Source organism: Balaenoptera musculus, chromosome 4 (assembly GCF_009873245.2).
Source record: "Balaenoptera musculus isolate JJ_BM4_2016_0621 chromosome 4, mBalMus1.pri.v3, whole genome shotgun sequence".
In the NCBI taxonomy this organism is placed as follows: Eukaryota; Metazoa; Chordata; class Mammalia; order Artiodactyla; family Balaenopteridae; genus Balaenoptera; species Balaenoptera musculus.
Window position 1 is genome coordinate 107,515,783 of NC_045788.1, and position 22,369 is coordinate 107,538,151.

The following is a 22,369-nucleotide window of genomic DNA, read 5'->3' on the forward strand; positions in this document are numbered from 1 at the left end:
ATAACAGCAACTTCCTTACCTCATGGTTGGGACAAAATATATGTACATACATTCTCTGCCAGGGCTGCACACTGGCAGCATCAGTATTAGCTGGGGGCTGGTTAGAAATTCCAGGGGCCCATCCAAGACTTAATGAGTCAGAATCTCTGGGGAACAAGCTTCAGAATCTGCTTTAACTAGATCTTCAAGTAGTCGTTATATTTGCTAAATTTTGAAAAGTGTTATTTTACACCAGGTGTCAGAAAACTTTTTCTTTAAAGGGTCTTGTATTAGTTTCTTATTGCTGCCATAGCAAATTACCACAAACTTAAGTGGCTTAAGACAACACACTTCCATTATCTTACAGTTCTGGAGGTCAGAAGTCCAACATCAGTCTCACCAGGCTAAAGTCAAGATGTCAGTAGGGCTGGTTCTTTTTGGAGGCTCTAGAGGAGAATCCATTTCTTTGCCTTTGCCAGCTTCAGAGGCTATGTGTTTTCCCTGACTTGTGGTCCCTTTATCTTCAAAACCAGCAGTGTAGTATTGTTATATCTGCTTCACTGACTATTTCTGTGGTCACATCACCTTCTTCTGTCTGACTTTCCTGCGTCGCTCTCATTAAGAACCCTTGTGATTACATTGAACACAAAGGATAATGAGGATAATCTCCACACCTCAAGATCCCTAAATTAATCACATTGTAAGGTCCCTTTTGCTAGGTAAGGTAACATATCCACAGTGTCTGGTGATTAGGACATGGACGTCTCTGAAGGGGGCATTATTCAGCTTTCTATAAGTCAGATAATAAATATTGTAAGTACTATCTGCCAAGAGGCAAAATTGGGGATATTATGTAGGTACCTATATAACAAAAGAAAACTGCCTTCCCTTATTTTCCTGGGATGGGCCATCCAACCCAGATGGTGGGCCTACTTTGGCTCAGTTGGAGAAATTCTCCAGAGGAAGAACACCTGGCTCAAGAGGGGTGCATGGTAGCGGGAAGTGTTGGCTACACCCTTTTTAGTTTTATTCTCTACCCCAAGAATTCTTAGGAATAATCCCTTCTCACCTGACGGAGTTCTGAAAACTCAATTTGGGCAGCTGGACAGAAATGAGATGACTTTTTTGAGTCTCTGACACAAAGACTAAGACTCCAATGCTTGGTGCCCAAAAGTTGCCAACAGAGGAGTGCCCAATGTGAAGGTGGCAACTGGCACAGGTCCTGTGCAGCAATAAGGTGCAGCCACTGGCTGAAGAGGCAGGTGCTAGGAGTACAGGAGAAATATGGGAAAAAGGGAACATTTAGACTTGACTTCCATGGCTCACAGTGCTAGACTGCTGGAGTTGTGCCCCTGACTGCAGGGGGTATAAAAACAGGTGGTATGCCAGGTTTGACTCAAGGGCTATAGTCTGCTGATCTCTATTATGCACTGTCTCCTAGAAATCACATTGGAATTGACTTCCAGTTGCCCATAGCAGTGACCTGCTCATATCTGTACCCTCTATTCACTTCCTTCCCTTTCCTGTCTCACTGCCTCTTCCCCCCACTAATGCTTCCTGAAATAACTTCCCAAATAAACTACTTGCACTTAAATCCTTTCTTCAGGAGGATTGTTCAGATAACACAACTAGTGTGTGTTATGATCAGAGATGGTAGAAATTTTTTTTTAAAGTCAATTCTATTTGTCAAATGCATATCAATTATAAACTTGACAATCACATGTAATATCAGATTTTTGGTAGCTAGAAAGATATGTGCTTTTTTTTTCAAATACCTATATTTTCCAACGTGTTTGTTTGTTTATTTTCATGGTACTGTGTATACATGGGAGAGTATAGTAATGTGAATAAAGCAAAACCCATGGAGAGCTCTAAATGAAGCAACAAGGGAAAAGTATCCACAAATATCAGAAAACTAATGATGACCAAAAGACCATTCTGCACTGCAATTTGTTTCTAATGCTTGAAAATCATTCTAGAAGAATAAAGAGCTAATCATGTTTTGCCCACTTGGTGGGGTAATTTCTAAGTCTACTAGTAGCCAGTGCTTTGCTGAAGGCCTGAATAATGTCTCTCTAGAACAAAGTCAAAATACAAGTTTGAAGTCAGAAAAAAAAAAAAAAAGCTTGCTTTCTATTGGATAAAAGGAGGGACCATTTTAAAACTAACTTCAAATTTATAAAAAAGTATTTTTCCTGTCCTAGGGCAAAATAAGTATAAGATATCAGAGGTGGAATATCCAAGAAGGTAATTCATATAGTACAGTTATTACTTGATCTGTTTGGGGTAGAAAATAAAATCCAAACTTTTAATCCAACGCTAAATACACTGTATTTTTTCAAAAATATGTGGCTCATGCAACAAGAATCCACATTTTATAAATTTTGACTAATCAAGCTAATAGTTTTCACAACATATCATCTTCTAATATCATAATTAGGAAGGAACATTTCATGTAGTGCAATTGTCACTAGCTAGATTCCAAATTAACTATAATAGCATTAGTGAGTAACAGGGCATGGAAATAAGCTCTACAGACTGGCAGCATAAGGAAAAGATTTTATATCCACACTCTAATTAGAATGTGATCACCACCGTCTTAGTGCCTCTGTGATTGCTCAATTTCTCAGGTAAAAATAAACTTAACATGTTTAAACAATTAACACTTAAAATGAAAAATCTAAGTATATATAGAGTTAGTTAGAGTTTGAGGCAATAATTCACATTTTCTTTACCCACATCCCCTCATACACACATAAATATGACCTACATATTGCCTCAATTTATAGTAAATTTCATATAGACTAAATTTCATACAGACTAAAATACCTATTCATCCATTTTAAGCTAGTCTATTGTCTCAGATTTTCAGTGTACTTTGTTATATGTAGGTATAAAGATTAAAGATTTAGACTAAGATAGAAATCTGCAATATAGGGATTTATGCAGGTATGAAGAAAGATATAATGGTGGAAGTAAATATATTTATTAATTACAATTACTTTTGGACATGTGACAATGGGGTAATTCCCAGCTGGGAAACACTTTCACTATTTTTCCAAACTGTGCATTCTGAGAGAGGTAGTTTTAATAGCATATCAACTGATAAAATATATTTGACTATAAAATAAGTGGAATATTATTTCTATAAATCAAACCACAAAAATTGAAGTGCATTAAATTTTGGCCTGTGGTGAGTTTTTAATTAAAGATTAACATATCTGTGTATTTCAATGGAGCAGGAGTTGGAGTTCAGAAAATTTGCAGGTGTGTAAGATATTTGCATTTTCAAAAGGGATCACAAGTAAGAAAATAATTGAGAAACACTGCTCTGCTCTAAGGATTTTATACCCAAGGAATTCTTAATTTTCAAAAAGAATCAAATAATGTCACTTGTTCCACAAGTATGATTGACTTGGCATGTTGATGATATTTCTTATAGTTTCTCCATGACTTATTAGTAGTGTATAATGGCATGTATCTTTTCCTACAATATGTGGTACACTTTTGGTGAACATATATTTGTTGCTTCCATGATAACCCTTCAAATTATCTAACAAAAAGCTGTCTACACAATGAGTACAGATAATTTTTTTTAAATCTCACTTCTTTTTTTATTTTTATTTTTTTTTTAAATTAATTTATTTAATTATTTTTGGCTGTGTTGGGTCTTAGTTTCTGTGGGAGGGCTTTCTCCAGTTGTGGCAAGCGGGGGCCACTCTTCATCGCGGTGCGCGGGCCTCTCACTATCGCGGCCTCTCTTGTTGCAGAGCACAGGCTCCAGACGCGCAGGCTCAGTAGTTGTGGCTCACGGGCCTAGTTGCTCCATGGCATGTGGGATCTTCCCAGACCAGGGCTCAAACCCGTGTCCCCTGCATTAGCAGGCAGATTCTCAACCACTGCGCCGCCAGGGAAGCCCTCACTTCTTTTTTTAAAAAAATAAATTTATTTATTTTATTTATTTATTTTTGGCTGCGTTGGGTCTTCGTTGCTGCACACGGGCTTTCTCTAGTTGCGGTGAGTGGGGGATACTCTTCGTTGTGGTGCGCAGGCTTCTCATTGAGGTGGCTTCTCTTGTTGCAGAGCACGGGCTCTAGAGTGCAGGCTTAGCAGCCGTGGCACACGGGATTAGTTGCTCTGCGGCATGCGGGATCTTCCCGGACTAGGGCTCGAACCCTGCACTGGCAGGCGGATTCTTAACCACTGCACCACCAGAGAAGCCCTAAATCTCACTTTTTAACATAATGTTTATTGATACTCAGTTTCTCTAGCATTTTGCATATATAAATTCTAATTAGAGAAGGCATAAAAAAAGACGTCTTATTTTAAAAGATAATTTTTATTCTCTATATTTATAGTTTAAAATGGAATTTTAATGTCTCCATTTACATTAATTTTTAAACTATTTTTATTTTGTGAGATGTAATTAACTAAAATAAAGTCTATGTATTTATAGTGTACAATTTGATAAGTTCTTCAATGTATACACCTGTGTAATTATGAACACAATCAAGATATTGAACCCACCTCCACAACACAAGAGTTTCTTTGTGCCCCCTTGGTAATCACACTCTCCTACTTGCCTACCCCCTGCCTTTCCCAGGTAACAACTGATCTTATTTCTGTCATCATTGGTTAGTTTGAATATCCTATAATATTGTATACATTAGTTCATATAGTTCGCACTCCTTTTTGTGTGGCTTCTTTCATTACAGCATAATTACTTTGAGATGTATCTATGTTGTTGCATGTATTAATAATTCTTCTTTCCCTCCCCTTCTCCCCCTCCCTCCCTCCCTCCTGTCTTCCTTAGCCAAGTGGTACTCCATAGTTAGAATATAATACTATTTGTTCACCCACTCACTTGTTTGTCCATATTTTGGTTGTTTCTAGTTTAGAATATTATGAATAAAGTGCAATGAAAATTTGTGTACAAGTCTTTGCATGGGTATTTGCTTTTTTCCCTCTTAGACGAATACTTTAGTCGGATCATATGGCAGTATATGTTTAACCCGTTAAAGTTTAAATCTATTTATTTGTTTCTATTTTTTCCATGTGTACTCTGTTGCCCTTTTCCTCCCTTCTGCCTTACTTGATATTAATTGAATATTACTTATGCTTCCATATATTACCTTTGTTGACTGATTAGCTATAAATATTAGTTTGGTTATTTTAGTGGTTGCAGGTGTACAGTACATACCTTACATTTTCAAAGCTTCAAGTGATATTATACCACTTCATTTATAGTATAAAAGTCTTATAACAGAATACTTCCATTTCTCCCCTCCTGGCCATTTTGTTACTGTTATTATACATTTATTTCCTCTCATGTTATAAGCTCCACACTGCACTGTTATTATTTTTATTCAAACAATAAATTATATTTTTTTCCAATTTTTAAAATTGTGGTAAAATACCTATAAATTTAGCATCTTAACCATTTTTAAGTACACAGTTCAGTGGTATTAAGTACATTCATATTGTTGTGCAACCATCACTACCATACAGCTGCAGAACTCTTTCACACTTCAAAAATGAAACTCTATACACACTAAACAATAATAACCCATATCCCTTCCCTTAGCCTTTACCAATCATAACTCTACTTTCTGTCTATTCCTATGATTTTGACCACTTGAACTACCTCGTAACAGAATTTGTCTTTTTGTGTGTCATTTCACTTAGCATAACGTCTTCAAGCTTCATCCATGATGCACCATATGTCAAATTTTCCTTTCTTTTTAAGGCTAAATAATATTCAATTGTAAGTATATACCACATTTTGCTTATCCATTCATCTATTAGTGCACACCTGTTTTGCTTCCACATTTTAACTACAGTGAATTATACTCCTATGGACATGGCTGTACAAATATAATTTTGAGACCCCATTTCAATTATTTTAGGTATATCCTCAGAAGTGGTGTTGCTGAATCATATAATTCTATTTTTAATTTTTTGAGGAAACACCTACTGTTTTCCACAGTGGTTGTACAATTTTACATTCTGACCAACAGGGCACAAGGGTTCCAATTTCCTGGAAAATATCTCAGGTGCAGTTGAGAAGAATGTGTATTCTGTTGGTGTCAGGTAGAGTATTCTGTACACGTCTGTTAGATCTAAATAGTTTTCTTATCTATTATCTGGTTGTTTTTGTCATGAGAGTACTAAAGTCTCCAGCTATTATGGGAGACTGCATTTCTCCAAGGTTTCTGCCTAGGTTTTCTTCACATATCTTGGTCTGTTATTATGTGCATAAATGTTTATAATTGTTGTCTCTTGCTGTACTGAAACTTTTTAAATATATAATGTCCTTCTTGAACTTTATTTACATTTTTTTCATTTAGAGTCTATTTTGTCTGATATTAGTATAGCTACCCCTATTCTCTTTTGGTTACTATTTGCAAGGAATATCTTTTCCATCCTTTCACTTTCAACCCATTTATATCTTTGGATCCAAAGTGAGTCTCCTGTAGAGATCATTTAGTTGAGTCATGTTTTTAAAAATCCATTCTGTTAATCTCTGTGTTTTGATTGGATTATTTAATCCATTTACATTTATTTTATTTTTTTAATTGAAGTATAGTTGATTTACAATGTTGTGTTAGTTTCAGGTGTACAGAAAAGTGATTCAGATACATAAATATATATATACACATATATACATATATATTCTTTTACAGATTCTTTTCCCTTATAGGTTATTACAAAATATTGAGTATAGTTCCTTGTGCTATACAGTAGGTTTTTGCTGGTTATATGGAGGGAGTTATTCTGTCATTTTGATATTTGGTTTATATGTGCCTTATAGCCTTTTTGTCCCTCATTTCCTGAATTGCCATCTTCAGTTGTGTTTAGTTGATTATCTGCAGTGAAACATTTGCATTACTTTCTCATTTCCTTTTGTGTATATTCTATCAGTGTTTTCTTTGTGGTTACTATGGGGGTTATATTTAACATTCTAAAATTATAACTCTCCAATTTGAATTTATATCAGCTTAACTTCAGTAACATATGAAAACTCTACTCCTTTACAGCTCTATTCCTATCCTTTTTTTTTTTTTTATTGAAGTATAGTTGACTTACAATATTCTATTAGTTTTAGATCTAAAACATAGCGGCTTGATATTTTTATATATTATAGTCAATATAGAGTTAATACATTAATATTTTTTAATGCATTAGTCTTTTAAATTACATAGAAAACAAAAGAGAGAGTTACAAACCAAAGTTACAAAGATACTAACTTGTAGACTAATAGTTGTATTATTGTAAAAATGTATTAGTTTCTCAAATCATGTGTAGAAAACAAAAAGTGGCGTTACCAACCATCATTACAAAAATACTAGGTTTTATAATTGACAATATATTTATGTTTACTGAGATCTTTATTTCTTCAAACATCTTTGAGTTGCTGTCTACCATCCTTTCATTTAGACCTAAAGGACTTTCAAGGACTTCTCTGGCAATCCAGTGGTTAAGACTCCATGCTTCCAATGCAGGGGGCACAGGTTCGACCCCTGGTCAGGGAACTAATGCAAGGGGCATGGGTTCAATCCCTGGTCAGGGAATTAAGATTCCACATGCTACACAGTGCGGCCAGAAACAAACAAACAAAGAACACCTAAAGGACTTTCTTTAGCATTTCTTGCAAAGCAGGTGTAGTGGTAACACTCCCTCAGATTTTGTTTATCTGAGAATGTCTTAATTTCTTCCTTTGAAGTACAGTTTTGCTGAATATAGGATTCTTGGTTGGTACATATATTTTTTCCTTTAGAACTCTGACTATATCAGCTCACTTTATTCTGGCCTCCAAAGTTTCTGATGAGAAATCTACTGCTAATATTAATAAGGATCCCTTGTATGTGATGAGTTGTTTTTCTCTTGCTAATTTCAAGATTCTCTCTTTGTGTCTTTCCTTTGGCAATTTGATTACAATGTGTCTTGATGTGGTCTCTGGTTTCATCTTATTATACATGGTTTGGGTTGAGTTTTTGGATGTTTATATCCATGACTTTCATCAAATTTTTGGCAGTTTTGGCCATTATTTCGTCAAATGTTCTCTCTTCCCTTTTCTCTCTCTCCTTCTTCTGGGACTCCCATGTTGGTCCACTTCACAATATCTCATGGCTCTGTTCACTTTACTTTAATCTTTTTTCTTTCTATTCCTCAGACTTGATCATTTTCTTTGTCTTTTCTTCAAGTTCACTGATTCTTTCTTCTCCTTGCTCAAATCTGCCTTTGAATCCATCTAGTACATTTTTCATTTCAGTAACTATAATTTTCAGCTCTAGAATTTCTTTTTGGTTTTAGAGATTTTTATCTCTTTACTCATATTTCTATTTTGTTCATACATCCATTATTTCTTGACTTTCTCCATATATTCCTTTACTTCTTTGAACATGTTTAAAGGCAGCTGTTTAAAAGCTTTATCTAAAAGCAGCCATCAGTTCTTTTTTTCCAGACAGTTGCTGCTGGTTTACTTTTTCCTTTGAACAGACCATACTTCTTTGTTTCTTTGTAAGCCATGTGAATTTTTGTTGTTGTTGTTGTTATTGAAAAATAGCCATTTGAATCTACTAATGTGGTAACTCTGGAAATTAGACTCTCTCCCTTTCCCAAGGCTTGTTTGTTTTATGTTGTTACTGTTTTCTATCATTATGGGCAGTCTCTGTTCCAAGGATCAGCACGAGGTATAAACTTAAAGTATTATCAAGTGATTTCTGAGCCTACCTCTGGGCATGGGTTGTGACTTTCTAATTTTCACTGTATATGTGATTGCAATTGAATGTCCTAGTCTTTAATGTCTGGCTGCCAAATGAGAGAAAAACAGAAAAAGAGAGAAAAAAAGACATGAGCCCCTTATATACTCTTATATACTCTGGAAGTCACTTCAGCTGAAGGGGGAGAAGCTTGGAACAATGAGAGGGGGTATGCAACAATGGCTGCCTGCCTCTTGTCTGCACTTCCATGATTAGAAGCAGCAATCATCAATGAGAACACAGATCCCTAATATCTGTAGAAAAGGGTCCTTATTGCCCACTCCAGCTCCTGTAAGCTGCATGCAAGCTGTTTCAGGAACATGTGTGGGACTGCCCAACATTAGCTGGAAGGGGAGGGATGAGTAGTCACTACTGAAGTAAGAGCTGAAATTGACTGCAGTTAACCACAGTTTACCTTTGAAGACTCCCCCTGGAAGTTGCCCTACAATAGACCCCAGAGTTCCAAAACAGTTACATCAGACTGAGTCTACAAATGCAAAAATTGTTTTCTACATGGGTATGCAGATTTCTGGTGACTCTTAATGGGCCATCTTCCCAGAATCCTCTTTTAAACCAGTCAATTATCTTTTAAGGAGAATTAAATAACAACAAAAGATCTTGTATATTTATCTATGTAGTTTTTTCTGGTGATGCTCATTTATTTTTGTAGATATATATTTCCATTTGTTATCATTTTTATTCTCTCTGTAGGCACTTTGATAACATTTCGTGTTGCAATGTTGACAAATGTTTTTGAGCTTTTTAAATATGTTTAAGACTTTATTTTGCCTTTATTTTTGAAAGGTGCATAAAATTTTAAGTTGGTAATTCTTTTCTTTCAGTACTTTGAATGTATTGCCTGACTGTCTTTTTGCTGCAGCATCTGAGATGAGAAATCTACTGTCATTGTATCTCTGTACTGTGGTACGTAACATTTAAGTTTTTTTCTGATTGCTTCTAAAATTTTTTGCTTAACACTGGTTTTAAGCAATTTGATTATGATAAGATTTAGAGTAGTTATTTTTATGTTTCTTGTGCTTGGGTTAACTGGACTTTTTGTATCTGTATAGTTTTTATAGTTTTCATCAAATTTGGAATATTTTCAACCATTATTTCTTCAAATATATTTTCTCTGCCTATTCACCTCTCACCTTTTTTCCTGAAACTCAAATTATACATATAGTATGTCAACTGATGTCATACAACTTATTCATACTTTTTCACTCTTTTAAATCATTTTTCAATTTTATTTTGTTTGAAAAATATTTTGTATTTTGTATTTTATTTTGTTTATTAAGTTTCTATTTCATTTTCTTCAATTTCATGAATATTTTCTTTTGCAATATCTAATCTGCCATTAATTATATCCAGTGTATTTTCATCTCTGCTATTGTAATTTCTTTTCCTCTATAAGTTCAATTTGTGTCATTTTTATATCTTTAATATCTCTAATTTGAACATGTGAAATACAGTTGCAATACCTATTTTAAAGTCATTGCCTGCTCATTCTAACTCCTGTTTCAGTTCTGCAACAGTTTTTTTTAAAATAAATTTATTTATTTATTTATTTTTGGCTGTGTTGGGTCTTTGTTGCTGCATGCGGGCTTTCTCTAGTTGCAGCGAGCGGGGGCTACTCTTCATTGCGTTGCACAGGCTTCTCATTGCGGTGGCTTCTCTTGTTGTGGAGCACAGGCTCTAGGTGCTCGGGCTTCAGTAGTTGTGGCTCGCAGGCTCTAGACCACAGGCTCGGTAGTTGTGGAGCACGGGCTTAGTTGCTCCACGGCACATGGGATCTTCCCGGACCAGGGATTGACACATGTCCCCTGCATTGGAAGGCAGATTCTTAACCACTGCACCACCAGGGAAGTCCCTGGATCAGTTTTAATTGATTGGTTTTCCTTCTCATTATGGGTTGTATTTTTTTGCCTCTTTACATATCCAGTAACTTTTGATTGATTGGTAGTCATTTGAAATGTTACTTTATTGAGTGATAGATATTTTTCATTTTTATAACTGTACTTGAGTTTTTTCTGAGACCCAGTTAATTTACCTAGAAAGTGTTTGATCCTTTCAGACCTTGCTTTTAAGATTTATTATGTGAGAAAGAGCAGCACTTATTTTGTGGCTATTTCTGTTATGATCCTTCTGATTATTCTACCCAGTGAAATATGAGGTTGTTGTCCTGCTTTAATACATTTCTATTCACATCACTCCTCTGTTGGACAAATTATGACTTATTCTTCACATTGAGATTGTTTTGTCATTTTCTTCAATTTCTTATCTCAGCTAAGTCAACAATCTTTGCACTTATTTTATTATTGTTCTCCATTTTTGTTATTGCATTTTAAATCTCTAAGTCTTTTATTTTTCCGTATGGTTTTTTGAGTACATTTAAAGTAGTTTCATTTGTGAATGGTATAATTTTATTCTACTTTGTGAATACTTTGAGGGAAGAATTTCACTATCATAAATGTTTTTATTCTCCTTATCTGTTTTCATTTTACAGTAATTTTATATGGAGTTGATCTGATATTTCCCATTCTTAAACATTTCATGGACAGGTTCCTACTTTAAGATTATACCTTTATATCAGTGTATTGAAATCAGCTTCATTAGTAGATAAGTGTTGTGTTAGTGGGAGCAATGAACTTTCTGTAATTGGAGTGCTTACTCATCTTCTACTCTGTTGTTAAATTTGTAACAGTTTATCTGCAATTTTTATTCCTAGGCATTTCATGGTAAGATTCTTAGTTTAAAATACCATCTTCCATCAGCAGAGTGATATGTAATTTTTTTAAAGAAAAAGAAAGTTCTTGTTCTCTTTTGTTTCTTCAAAATACCTTTCACTTTTGTTTCCTATCTCATCTCAAATGGTAACTTACCTCCTCTATTAACATCCTTCTTCTGCAGAGCAATGTTTCTCCAGGGTTTCCATCTCCAACCTCACTAACTTCCAAGTTTCATCCGTGGAGCACATGTTGTGTATTACCAATTTCTAGACTTTTTTGTTTACTGATTTAGTTTTTAATGTTGGACTTGCTCTTTCTGGGAACATTTATGTCTGTGCTTTGACTTAGTTTCTACACACCTCCTTTCTTCATGGTGTCTCTTAAGCCTCCTTTACTGAGCTGAACAGTGTCCCCCAAAATACATATCCATTTAGAACCGGTGAAGGTAGCCTTATTTGAAGAAGGGTCTTTGTAGATATAATCAAGTTAAGATGAAACATACTGTATTAAGATGGGCCCTAAACCCTATACAACTGGCATCCTTATAAGAAGAGGGAGATTTGGACACAGACTAACAGGGTAGAACACTGTGTGAGGACAGAGGCAGAGAATGGGATGATGAATCTACAAGTCAAGTTATGCCAAAAATGGCTGGCAACCACCAGAAGCTAGGAGAGAAGCATAGAAAAGATTCTCCCTCAGAGACTCCAGTAGAAAGCAATCTTGTTGATACCTTGATTTTGGACTTTAGGCCATGTGAATTGTGAGAGAATAAATCTGTTGTTTTAAGCCAACCAATTTGTGGTAATTTCCTAGAGCAGCCCTAGGAAATGAATAAAACTCCCTTCCCTCATTCTTCATGTTCATAAGCTTGAAGGTGATGCTGGAGCTTCAGTTGTAGATCTATTAGAATATGTTGTTTATTTCACAAATTAAGATATTAAGTTCATGTATCCTCTATCTCCTAGTAATGGTGAAGGTTTAGGTCATGTGAAATTACATACTGTAATGGTATTTGGAAAAAATATGGAGAGTTTTAGACTCATGTGTACACAATAAACCTGGGGTCCTTGCTTTTTGTTGCCCTTTTAAGATGTGTCCAAGGATAATCATGGAAAAGGAAGGATTTTTCAGAGAGAGAAGCTGAAGGCTAAAGAGGTCAACAGATTTAGGAGCTATTTCTAAAAAGCGAGAAATGGTCTGCCACAGAGAGAACATCAATGGTCCGTTAGTCTTAGGAAGAGTAGCAGGGATAAAGAAGAGAGAACTACAGCAACTCCCAAATGAGTAACCACATGTCCTTTTCCATTTCAGCACAGGAGAAGGGACACCAGAATAGCAAGAAAAGTAAAAGTAAAAGAGCTATAGCCTCACTCCTACTCTTGGGATAGCCATCTGGTTAGTTTGGGGGAAAATAAGGAGGTGAGCATTAAAATGGATATGAAACTGAAGCTTTAAAGTTGGCCAAATTTTTGTCTATAATTGAAATGACCAGAAAGTTAGAAACGTACCCAAGAAATGTGCTACTGTGAAACTGAAAGGGAGATTTATAAAATATGGCTAAAGGCAGTGTATGGATACAAATAAAATAGGTACAGTTGATTCTTTAATGGTGGATAGTTATATTCTACAAAGACATCACAAACCCTGAAATAGTGAATACAGAACCACTGTTTGAAACATAGGGTTAGATTCTTGAAAATCTCTGATCACATTTTATTAACTGATCAATATCTAGCCTTGTTTTATGTGTTTCTGTTTAAACACATAAACAGAGGCTTTTTTGGCTTTTTTGGTTTGAGGCTATTTCACTTGTAAGTAAGAATTGTTGAATGTACTTTGATTTTAAGATTTTGTAACATAATGCAAAGGTGAAGAATTTAATTATTTAATATATATTGTTGATTCATTAGCTTTGAACTCATGGCAAATAGCACTATAACTCTTTCCTGAATGCAGCTAATCTAACACAGGTATTTTCTTTGTAAGGTACATCTTAGGCTTTTGCACTTAGGAACACTAGGTACATTTGGAGATTATTTTAAGCAGCAAAATCAACAAAAAAAAGCACAAATACATAAAAAATAAGTGGCAATAAACAGACTGAGGTATATGATAGGAGGAAGGATGATTGGTTTGAGGCTATTTCACTTGTAAGAACTGTTGAATGTACTTTGATTTTAAGATTTTGTAACATAATGCAAAGGTGAAGAATTCTAAGAAGTGTTGTGAAAGAAGAGCAAACCAAGGTATTTCTGTGATTGGAGTAGGGAGTTCTAGTTTGGAATTTGAGAAGAACAACTTTGAAGAAATAATATTTAATTAATTTTGAACAAATAATAAATGTATATAGTTCAAAAATTTAAAAATTACAAAAGGGCACAGAGATCAAAAAGGAAGTGTCCCTTTTACTTAAGTCCTTCAACTACTCAGAACTCCTTATTGGATGGCAAATATTGTTATGCAGAGGGAAGAAATCTAGAAGGACACAGCATTTAAGAGGGGCTTTAATGGGTTTTCTGGATTTGGAGAGATGGAGATGGATTATCAGTGCACTTGTAGAGACATGAGAAAATCTTGATTGAAAGAAGTCACAGAGAGAAATTGTGAGGAAGCCTGGAATAAGAAGAAAATTGCCAATCACAGATTTAGTGAAAAGTTCTAAGTTATGTGATCATAGTCCAATTCTCTTTTGAATCATGAGTTAAATATGCCAAGGAATACAAATTATATCAGTTGATCTCAGAAGTGTATTCTTAATTTTCCTTTTCTATTAGAAGTGTTCCTTAATATCCAATGAAAATCTCCACCTATTAATTTTATCCCAGTGATTTATTTTAGTAGGAAAAGGATTATGAAAGACTACAAGAACACCAAATCAAACAGTGAAAAGAAATTAATAAAATATAATCTTGTTTGAATTTAACAGTTATTTCCGATAGTTTCAAAAGCCTTTGGGATTTTAAACAAACTAAACTGAAATAGTTCTACAGGCCCATGCAGTAGGGGCTGGCATTATAATCTCTATATTACAGCTGGGAACCTTGAGGCACAAAGCCATTTAAGTGATATGTCCAAGGTCACTGAGCAAGTCACTGGTGAGGCCAAAAATAGAATCCCAATTCTTCAGCTAGTTCTTTGTTCAGGAGACCATATTGGTTCTTTTATTACTCTGAGGATAAAATTTAGCTTTATATCAGAGGCTTTTTTTTTTTTTTCTTATATGCCAACCTAAAAAATCAACATTTAAAAAGACCACTGAATTGATATTAAATCAAGTCATATTTCATGCTTGAGATTTTCAAGTTACTCTTAGAAAAGTGTTTTCTTGTCGTTTAAGAGGAAAATATCCATAGGTAGTTTTTCACTGTTATCATCTCAATTCAAGAAACTTTTCTCCCTTCCCTAAATATTTAAATGGCTCTATTTAACAATGAATATGTTCTGGTTTCTGCACAAGGAAATGCAAGCCATAGTAATTGGCTTTGCCTTCAGACAGCTGAGTCAGCAAGAAATCAGGCAGCCTACAGAAACCTTTTTATTTGCTATCAGGTTTTCAGAGTTTCAAGCCATTGAAATGTATTGAAAAAATCTGGGAGGCAACTAAACCATGCAAATTAACCTTACATCTGCTTTATGCGACTCTTGAACTTCCAGATTTGTAATTCCTTATCTGTGGCTGCTCAAACAATTTTCTGGTTCATAATGCTGTCTGTGCAATGGTAGGAAAGGAAAGGGGATTATAGTCTCTGGTACATATTTGTCTAAAAGTACTTGAATTTTTCCAGTTATAAAAAGAATCTTTTTCCCCTCTTGTGGGAACCCTTGAGAGCTAGAAATTCTACTTTTTGAGCTTCATATCTATACATACAGATTTTGTGGAAAATGATTTTACAAAGTGCCAAGTTGTTAAATATTTTTAAAGAAATATACATTCACGTACACTAAAGAGGACTAGAGATATACTTACCTCTGTGTACGCACACATACATATAAGAACTCACACGTATATATGTTTAGATATACGGTATACTGTTTTGTAATTATATGCAATTATAATGTAATAATGTATAACATTTATTAAGCAACTACCTTGTGCCAGGCACTCTGTGAAGGTCTTTGCATATAATGTTTCACTTATCCTCATCACAGCATTATAAAGTGATTACTATTATTATACCAATTTACTTATTGAGGAAACTGAGACACTAATAGCTGAAGTTAATTGCTCAAATTTATATAGCTTTTAAGTGGGAGAGTAGGATTATAAACACAGGTGACCTAGTTCTTCTACATTGTGTGGGAATAAGAATTATTTGTGAATATGTGAGTGTAATAAAAATGTAAAGCCTAGAGGTTTAGTCAAAATTGACTAAATTCATAAACTGAGATACAGAGAAGATAAATGTCTTCCAAAGGTTGTACAGCTAGCCAGTTCCCAAACCTAGAGTGTGACTCAGGTAGCATTCCACTATAGCTTGCAGAGTTGGCATCATTAGATGATGTCATAAATTGCAAACCAGGTAGGGTAGGAACTGTCTTTTATGAAAATTATGCAATAGATATCCATATTTTTTTTCTAGTGACATTTTCCCAGCTGAGATAATTTTTAAAAATAGGTAAGTAAAATATTTTTTATTTTTAAATTTTCTGTTGATGTTTATGAAACAGTTTGTTTTTTACCACATGTAGGGGCTCCCATACAGCTTCATGGTTGGTATTCAACAACTTTTCCCCGCTCTCATTCATTATTCAAACTACTTCTCTCTACATGTTGTAAAAATACTTTTTGCCAAGACAGTTAGATCTCCAAAATACTACCCTCAGTGGAACATCTTAGTATTTACCCTAGGGGAATTTTTTTGCCTTCACTCTTCCCTTCCTTCTTTGAGTTTAACCCCATGTTATTCTGGTCCACTTACAACTTTTTAACTGTGCTTCCTCTCATTTCTCTGTGAGCAATTCTTTAACAAATATTGATGTCTTTCAATGTTCAGTCTGTAGAATCTTACTTTTCTTGCTGTATAAACACCCCATAGGTGAAGGTGATCATATGTCCTATAATAAGTGTATATTTGGATAATTCTGTATGTGTTTGAGCATTTGTGCACACATTTGAAAGACAGAGAAGGCCAGTGAGCTTCAGATTCCATTTGTCTACTGTATTTTCTCACAATTGAGGCTACAAAAATACTTAAATTTGATAGTAAGAGGTGTCTCTATAGGGTTGTAACACCTTAGCTGAGAGCTTAAGCCTGGAAGGATCCAGTTATGTGAATGTATCTGACATAAATTTTTCAGTTTTATTTTTTAATAACTATCCTCAAGTGGTACCATGGTAAAATTTCCTGCTAAAAGTTCACTAAACGACCAGATTTAAAACATTCTCTGGTTTCTCTTGGTTTTTAGACCAATCTCACCTTCCCATTTAAGACTTCGACTTGCTACAAGTTAATGCTCAGTTTCAAACTCAACAGCAAGTTTTCCTCCCTTACCTTTCCCACATCCAGCACAGACTAGACTTACTATGGGCTGCAGAAAAATGGAGTTAAGAAGAGAAAATTATGGTCTGTCCTTTATATACCTACTTCTCCTACTTCTTTAGGTACTAGTTCCTCTTGTTTGTTAAGGCATGAGAAGGAAAAGGTAAAATGTCCAATATTTCCTTTACCTCCATAGGCAAGACTGCAGTCTTTTCCTTGCTTGGATATAACTATTCTACTCCTTGTCTGTGAGCTCCAAACACCATGATAATAAGGTGTTCATTTGTGTGCAGCTCCCCTAGGCATTGTTACATTTGTAGGTTTTATCTCTTAGCTGGCCTTCAGCTGATGACCTTCGTATTGCATTCCTCTAATGCCTACATCCTTGTCCCTTTTTTGTCCCTTTATTCCCCAAATTATCAGGTGTAATGACAAGACTATATCCTCCAATTTTATCTGTCCTTGTAGGTCTGCTGAACCCCTGCAGAATGCTCCTCTATACACTTAGAAGAGAGGTTCCTGGCTCCCTCTATGTCTTAGTCTACACACACACACTCTCTCACACCCTCTCTCGTTCACTCTCTCTCTCCCGCTTTTGCTCTCCTTCCTATTCTTCTTTCTTCTGTTCTGTTAGCACAAGACCATATAAGTAAGTCCTCCTAAGCAAAGGCACAAAGAATGAAAAATGTTTCCCCTTATTGAAGGCTTTAGCAATTTTTAGAAGCAAAACTCATAGACCTCACTTCCATGTCTTCAAAGTGAGAAAGGCTCACTTTCCATGAACAAGAATCTTCCCCAGACACCAATCACATTCTTATTTGGCAATCTGCATTCCATAGTAGTTGGTGGGGATGAGTAGGGTCGACACATGTGCATTCTCTAACTTCCACCTCTCAGTAATTCCAACTTCTGGTGGCTCTCTGAATTCAAAGTGTGAAGTACTTAAGGTAGTTTATTCTCAGCTTAAGCCACAATTATAGAACAACAGACGAAATCATCAACATCTTGCTACATTTTTATCAGTAGAAAGATAACTCATGGAAGATAAAGTAGTAGTTGCAAAAGCCCTGAAGTAGAGAACTCATGTGGCATTTTAATGAAACACTCTGACTTCATTTTTGACATTTAACTGCTGACAGTTTTCAACCACTTCTTCCCCCTTCTGCAACACAACTTACTAAGCTGATGAGAAAGACTAGGTGTTCCCTCCTTTGGCAACAGCCAGAAATTCAAACCATGCAAACTCTAGCCTACTCACAGGAACGCTCACTCCAACGCTATCCCTGAATCACAATAAAAGCCAAACTAGTCTCTTCTTTTGCTCAAGCTGACACTTTTGGACCTGTTTGGGAGTTGTCCCTACTTTCTAAAGAAAGTTTCATTATGTGAGTAATAAACCTTTTCATACCTTCTTAATTTTTTTGTAAAAAAATAATTTTTTATCAAGGTATAACTGACATATAACATTATATTAGTCCTGGGTGTATGACATAAGGATACGACATTTGTATACAGTGCGAAATGATCACCACAATACGTGCCCCCAGTTTCACGCCCCAGAGGAAGGAAAATCTGTACCTGAAGCCGATCCAGAGAATAATCCTTACGATGGGACGTTATGTGGAGCTCAACGAGGACATGCCTTGGAGGAACATTATGGGCCTACTGGGCATCGACCAGTTCCCAGTGAATACGGGCACCATCACCACTTCTGAATATGCCCACAACATGCAGGTGATGAAGTTCAGCGTGAGCCCCAGTTGTCAGGATTACCTTGGAGGCCAAGTACTTGGCTGACCTGCCCAAGCTGGTAGAGGGTCTGAAGCGGGGGGCCAAGAGGCCCACGCTACAGTGCAGTGCATCATAGAGGAATCAGGTGAGCAAATCTTTGTGGGGGCCAATAAGCAGCACCTGGAGATCCACCTGAAGGACGCGGAGGGCTGTGTCTGATTCCCATAAAGAAATACGACCCAGTTGTCTTGTGCCGTGAGACCTTAAGCGAAGACTTGAACGTGCTCTGCTTGTCCGGGTCCCCCAAAAAGCACAATGGGTTGTACATAACGGTGTGGCCCTTCCCTGACGGCCTGGCCAAGGACACTGAACAGGATGAGGTTTACACCTGCCAGGAGCTCAAGCAGCAAACTCGCTACCTGGCGGAGGAGCACGAGTGGGATGCGGCCGAGCCCCGCAAGAAGAGGTGCTTTGGATCCCACGGCACCTGCCCCCAAGTCCTCACCGACACCGCCAAGGCCGTGCAGTACCTCAACGAGATAAAGGACGGCTTGCGCAGCTTCCGGGGAACTACCAAGCAGGAAGCCAGTGTGTGAGGAGAACCACCTGCGTGACATGCGCTCTGATGTCCACGATAATGAGGCTGCGCGCAGACGTCACTGAGCGCGGGGGCGGCCGGATCATCCCCACTGCCGGGCCGCGCTCCGTCTGCGGGGCCTGCTGACTGCCCAGCCCCAGCTCCTGGAGCTCGTCTTTCTGTGGGAACGCTTGTTTGGAACACGTGGTCGGTGGCATCTATTCTGTCCTGAACTGGAAGCAGGGACACGTCTTTGAGGACTTCCAGGTGGCCGGAAGCCCCATGTTTGTGGTGCAGGCCTACGTGCCTGAAAACGAAATCCATTGGCTTCACCGCCAAGGCGAAGTCCCGCCCAAGCCGACAGCCGGGCTTTCCCCCAGTGCGTGTTTGACCGATGGCAGATCCTGCTCAGAGATCCCTTTGGCAGAACCGGCAACCCCAGCCAGGTGGGGGCTGAGACCGACGAGCAAAGAGGCCTGACGGAAGGCATCCCAGCCCCCGCCGACTTGCTGGATAAATTGTAGGCGGGACTCGGCGCAGCACGGGCTCCCAAGCCGCGATATCCACCTCAACAATAAGCCTTCGCATTCTCCTCACGACTCCTTGAGAGAGTCCAGACACAGCGATGCTCCGTCTGACAGATTTCTGGAGCGTACTCTGGGCCATCACTCAACAGGAACACGTGATGCCATTTCTTTTGATGTTCATTTCAAGATTTCAGAGGCAAGAGAAGTGCCCTCGCTACAGGTATTTATTTGGCTTGTGGAGCTGAGGGAGGGGATGGGATACCCGATACTTTGACTTTCTGTTCCTCAGAGGGAAACTCAAGTGCCCCCCAAATTTTAAAAATAGGAGCAGTAAGAGGTTTAATTGCGTAAATGGACCATAGGGGATTTTCCCCCAGAAAGAGGGAACGAACAGGCGGGCAGACGTTCTCTTTGGACAGAAACTAGAAGGTAGGAAATCTTGTGCAGTGTCACTGTAAGCACCTCCAGCTGCATTAGTGCCATTGAAATAAAGATATGGTACTGACTGTGAAACAAATAAACAAAAAACCCTCCTAATTGAATATGGCATAATACGTCTTAAGAGCCTAACCAAAAGTTTTGCGGGAGGGTCCATTCCACCGCTGTGGGGTGAATAAAATCATTGGCACTGTGAGGAGGATGGCCAGACAGTGACCACCACAGGAAGGTCTTTGTTTTAATGCTTTTGCTTGTTCACTGGTTTTGTTGCCTGCTGGCAAGCGTGAACTTTTAGGGGTTGCCTGCTGGCTAATTTGTGCTTTGAGCTGTGTTGCTTTGTGTTGCATTTACTGAGCCCTCAAAGTTTCTCTTACAGATTTAACTGATCTAAGTTGAAAGTGTTGATAATGGGCATTTAGGGACAGTAATATGAAATTGGAGGCCTCCTTCAAATGGCTGTAGTTATGTGTCTTGGCTGGGAACTATCTGTGCATCTCAGATTGAATTATGTGTCTTGATTCTAACATAAGCCATAATTGAGTCTTATCCTGTGACCATGATTGTGTGTCTCAATCTGGCACTCACCCCCACCCTATAGAGTGCTTAAGGGAGAGACTGATACCCTGTGCAATGTGCAAGCCAGTCAGTGGTTTCCCATGTGGAGGAAGAGTAGTCACTGTGTAGCACGCTGAGGGCCACACTCCTAAAAGAGATGGTTCACTACAACTTTTAAAAATGCCTTTGCCTATATTGCAAAAATATCCTTATACTCCAGGATATAGGGGAAAACACCCATGTACCCTAGTGACACAGCTAAGGGGAGGGGATATTCAAACCTGATTTCAGTTGAGGATCCTTAATCCCACTAAAGCTACTGTTGCCATGGGAGAGGCCTCTAACCCTATGAGACTGATTTGCAACTCTCTGAAGGAAGAAACTTGTAAGTGTGAGCAGGATGTAGAGGACTCCCTGGAAATATATCCAGTAACCACCAAGAAACAAACAAAAAACTGAAATGTGACAAATGTGCCAAAATGGAAGTTCAAACTTTGCTGGAAATCTAAAATTTACTGAAAGAATTTCTACAACAAATAGATAAAAGGGTACCAATTAAAATTTATGTATCTGCAGCATAGGTTCTGAGTTAATGTTAGCATTTGCTCAGATGCACCAACTGGAAACATTTCTTGCCTTTTATAAAAACTGAAGCTTAAATTTCATTTATCTCTGGGGATCCCACTAAATTTAAATAAGGTATCCCTTTACTCTTAGAGAAGTTGTAAAATATAAAATAGAAGAAAAAAAGGTATGCTTCACCTTAACCATCAGAACTATCACTTTGCTTAATTTCCCATGGTAAGAGTACCCATTACCCTAAAATACCCTGGAGTGGGCATGGGCATTCTGAACCTGTTACAGCAGGCAGGTAGCTAGATATGAGCAGAGAAATGGTGGAAGGGGCCAGGTGGCAGAAATCTTGCATCTTGTAAACAGCGGGGGGTCCCCGGGCAGACAAAGAAAAGCAGGAACCTCCAGACTGACAGAAAACCACATCTTTTGGGTGATAAGTGTCCTGGAAGCAGACAAAGAAAGGTGGGGAAAGACAGGAATCTCCTACATCCGAATGTAACCTGTTGCTCACTGTGCTCTCATTACAATAAAATTAGCCTTACAGATAAGAAGTACCCATCATGCACTGACACCATGACACTTCTGATCTAAGCTAAGTGAGGACAAAAGTCCCTCCTCCCCTTGGGAAGATGGAGCTGGGATGAAAATCAGGGAATATAACCCCCAAACTCCTCCTTCCCCAGTGAATATTCTGCCCCTTCATTTGTATGCCCCTCATAACCGGCTTGCCAAAGAAACCCAGGGCCGCAGCTCCTCACCTGTCTGCCTGTTCTCCCACTGAGAGCAGCATGTTCTTTACTTAAATAAATTCTCACTTTACTTTCTTAATGTCCCTGCTTCGTCTCCAAATCCTTTCGCAACAAAGCAAGAACCTTCAGTTCACTGGGAACAAACCAACCAGTAATAAATTAAAATTAAATGAAGTCTTTGGTACTCACAATCAGACTTTTAAAATGGGACCCCATCACAACCTTACATTACAAAATGTTTCTACATTTTGGGCTTGAGAAAC

General features: G+C 37.5%; 1 pseudogene; it reads left to right on the forward strand.

The window, feature by feature from the left end:
- Positions 1–18,474: 18,474 nt before the first annotated feature.
- On the forward strand, positions 18,475–19,785 carry LOC118894047 (annotated as a pseudogene).
- The last annotated feature ends 2,584 nt before the right edge of the window (positions 19,786–22,369 follow it).